General features: G+C 39.1%; 1 long non-coding RNA gene across 2 annotated transcripts in view; it reads right to left on the bottom strand.

Moving 5' to 3' along the window:
- Positions 1–1,389: 1,389 nt before the first annotated feature.
- Positions 1,390–4,099, bottom strand: part of LOC122814837 — a 43,538-nt gene continuing 40,828 nt past the window's right edge. For both annotated transcript variants that reach the window (XR_006366905.1, XR_006366906.1), the window contains exon 3: positions 1,390–1,929. This is a non-coding gene — a long non-coding RNA (uncharacterized LOC122814837). The remainder of the gene's footprint in view (positions 1,930–4,099) is intronic.

Below are 4,099 nucleotides of genomic sequence, written 5' to 3'. Positions count from 1 at the left end.
TCTCCGATAGCTCCCTACTTTAACTCCATTTCCTAATCTTCCCTAACTGCAAAATCTCTTTCCTTTCTCTTAGTCTTTTGCCCAAATTTAAAATGCGTAACATCTTTACCACTGGTTAGCACTACTGATTGTATTTACTAGGTGATCAATATCCTATGATTGCTGTTCAAATATTCACTTTATGATTTTCTGATCTGACGTATTTATTCTGTATGTCGATTCTACTATTTGTTATTGCACTTCATGTGATAATATTACGCAGTTTATTAACTGAACTATGTATGTTGGAGTTTTTCTACCCAGGCCTCTGCCAAAAATAAGATTCACGCCCAGTTGGACTTTTCTGGAGAACAAATGCCAAATAAAATAAATACATTTGTTGTCAGTTAAAATTAAAAGGCAGACTTTCAAAAAAAAACTAATCCAAATGATGTGTAGAAATATTGCCTATGTCTTCAGCATTCCTTGCAATGTTACTCGTGATGTTTATCTGGGGAATCTATTTTGAAGATCCTCATTTGAGGGCTGTTTCCTTCAGCCTTTTATTACTGACATGCTGTGCTGTTGTTTGATCTAATTTATTATAAAGCTTTGTTGAGATGGCTGTGTGTTGTATTTCTGTTTCTACTGTGGATCATGCAGATTGCATCTTATCTTGTTTCTGAGGCTGCAAACCCACAAAGGAGCTGGAGTGATCACTTACACATAGTATTTACTGCTTCCCATATTAAATGTAGTGGGGTAGGTGCATAGAGTCACAAAAATGAGGATATGCTGTTTTTTTTTTATCCAAAGTGGTAAACTTTGGGCTTGCTTTTGTTTGTGTGGTCTTCAATGAGATGGGGTTCCTGGAGATGGAGTGTCTACATTTACCTTACTATGTTGTACTTGCCATTTTTCTAATCATAGACTGCTCTTTTTGCATGGCTGGCTCAGAAATACCAAGCCTCATGGGTCAGGTGACACAGAACCATAAAATGAATTTTTGTGTAAGAAATGCAGTATGTTGCCAGAAGTAGAAAACAGATGGTTGATTTCAAAAAACAGACTGTCCTGCCTTTTCTTCTTCTTGTATTGAAATACCCATAACATACAGTACTAACAGACATTTAAGCTCATTACAATGTTACTCAAAAGAGCTTTTAACTACAATGTAAACTGTCACTAAATGACTGATGATGCTAGAAATGGTTGGGAAAATGTGCTGTAGCAAAAGGTACACATTTATGAAGAAAAGGCATACCCGATCTGAAATATTTGTGTTTGTGTGTGTGCGTGTGTGTGCGTGTGTGCGTGTGTGTGTGTGCGTGCATGTGTGTGTGTGTGTGTGTGTGTGTGTGTGTGTGTGTGTGTGTGTGTGTGTGTGTGTGTGTGTGTGTGTGTGTTTGTGTTGGTGAAACCCCAGTCTTAAAAGGGAGAGGTACACCCCTAGCCAGCCAGTGGATCATTCACTTGAAAAGGTACATTTCCAGTTCACTATTAAATGGTGACTCCACTCTGGAGTTTTCACCTGCTGTAATCAGAACATACCAGTGGTGCATACATGCACAGATCCACACTAGAAGGAAAAAGGTTTGCTGGACATGAAATTCTTTTCCATTAGTTAGTCTACTGTCTTTCTGAATGTAGTTTAAACCACAGGACTGCAAACAATTTTCTAAATATTTTTATTAGGAAACTTGTCTGTGGTCCTTTAGATTACAGATTACCCTTGTTATAGCACCTCTTTTTTGAAGAGTAGTTTATAAGTATATTGGCTTGAAGTGTGGCCACCTAAAGTGATGGTGATAAGAGCAGTCTGTCTGAAGATGAAGTGGTGGTTGGTTGTTGCCTCATTACATGGGCCACGCCTCCATTCAGCACAAGTCAGTAGTACTGTGTCATATGTCAACACTGGTTGTTACATAACTGGTCTGTGTCTGTCTGCTCCTGGAATACAGAATAAAATCACAAGTGTTAATATGCAAAAGGTCAGATCCACCGACACAAACAGACTTTAAACATGGATGAGAAGATACTGTTAACTGTAACACTCGATTTTTTTCCACTCTATAATGCTTTGGTCTGGGATCAATGAGAACATTTGAATTTAATAAAATAATTGTTACATCTTTATGCACATAGTACAAATAAAGAAAACATACCAAACAACATTTTATAAAAAATAAAATTCCATGACTGAATGCCAGTTATGGAATCTCTGGATTAGTGGCTGTACATTGTGGAGCTGGTGCCTCACTATATTTATTTATTTTATTTATTTATTTATAGTTTGTTTGCCAGGATAGTCCATTGGGCCATGAGGATCCCGTTTTCAATGGAGTCCTGGGGAGAAAAGCTCCAGAAAATTACAAATTACAGATTTAACATAAGAGTAAGTTATTAGAGAAATGTAATGTGCACAAATGAAGCAAAATTAAACAAGCAGAAAAACACATATTAGTAGAGTGCACATATTAGTGCAATGCAATAAGAGTAATATTTACAAACAGTCAAAGTTTTTAACAGTTTAACATATTAGCACAATGCAATAACAGAAACAGTCTAAATTTTTTAACAGTTATGCGAATTCATACAGTTAATTTCTAGGCTACTGAATTGTATCATTCTAGGAGTTATGCTAATTCCTAGAGTTTATTAGGGGGTACCTAGCTGCAGTGGTGCAGCGGTTAGCATTGTCACCTCACAGCAAGAGGTTCTCCTGTTTGATTCTCGGCTGGAGCGCCTTCTGTGTGGAGTCTGCATGTCCACCCTGTGGTCGAGTGATGTCTAAAGACATGCAAGTGTGTGAATGCATTTGTCTTCTTTGAAGGTTGGGTGTCGGGCTAGCAATTCAGCACTGTAAAAATCTACTGCCAATCATTAGCAGACCGGAGTTCTGCTGTGGTGACCCCTAACAGGGAAAAGCCGAAAAACTTTATTAGGGGTACAAAACAATGGGAGGCTATTGTGAATTATAGAGAGTAGCTATAGTAGAGGGAGATTATGTGGGGTGGGAGCAACAGCATTCCCATAGTGAAGTTAGGTGTGTGTGAAGTAAGGTTTTGAATGAAGAGAGGCTGCTGGTGGTGTGGATGAGAGGTTGGAGGGAATTCCAATGGCATGCTAGAGAGAAGGGCATTAGATGTTTGCCTGGTGGATGGGCAGGTTTATGCAGTTCAATTAGATTTTGGGAATTAGATCTCAAAAGTCTGGTTGGTGCATTTTAAAGGTGGTGCCAAGAGAGGGACTGAGAGAGGGGGTGAAAATAAGTTTGTGTGGTTGGACAAGTTGAATATAGATGAGGTAATTGGACAGCGCAAGCCAATTCAGCTGGTGTAGGGCAGTGCAGTGATGGGAAGTGGATCTATGGCCGGTTGCAAATTTTGTTATTTTATTATAGCAAGAGGAGAGTTTAGTCTTGAGGGAGGATTGCAGGTTAGTAACGATAGAGGCACCTTATAGGAGGGATGGGATAAGGTAAGTGTTGGCGAGGGAGAGCCTAGTGGAGGGAAAGATGTAACGGTTGTGGCAGTAAAGCATGCCTATTTTTTTGTGTGTTTTTTTTTTTTTATATTTACTTGTAGATGATTATCAAACTTTAGCTGGTCATCGACCAGGACTCCTAGTAGTTTAGCATTAGGGACTATTTCGAGAAGAGTACTATTTTGACTGGTAACTGAGAATGAGGTTTTATATAGGGTGGTGGTTTTGGAAGCCGTAAATATCATGAGTTTAGTTTTAGTAGCAATGAGTGCTAGATGGTTGTCCATCATCCATTGCTCAGTGGAGGAGAACGCATCTTGGGTTAATTTAACTAGGGTGGGTATACAAGAGGCAGAGCAGATTATTGTTGAATAGTCGGCATATTGGGATGACTTGGTAGAAATTGTTTATGAATATATTGAATAGAAGGGGGCCTAAAATTGAACCCTGGGGGACACCTGTGTAAGTACTGAGAAAAGGGGAGGTGGCTTTTTTCCATCTGACTGCTTGTTGCCTGTTTGAGAGGTAACAGGTAAACCAGTTAATAGTGGAGTGGGATAGATTTAGTTTGGAGAGTTTAGGGAAAAGAAGGTTATGAGAGATAGTGTTCAATGCCTTAGAGAGGCCAAGGAGG

Source organism: Protopterus annectens, chromosome 11.part0, assembly GCF_019279795.1.
Source record: "Protopterus annectens isolate FY-2018-M chromosome 11.part0, PAN1.0, whole genome shotgun sequence".
Lineage (NCBI taxonomy): Eukaryota > Metazoa > Chordata > Ceratodontiformes > Protopteridae > Protopterus > Protopterus annectens.
The sequence above is the reverse complement of the archived record's forward strand: the minus strand, read 5'-3'. Positions and strand labels throughout refer to the sequence as shown.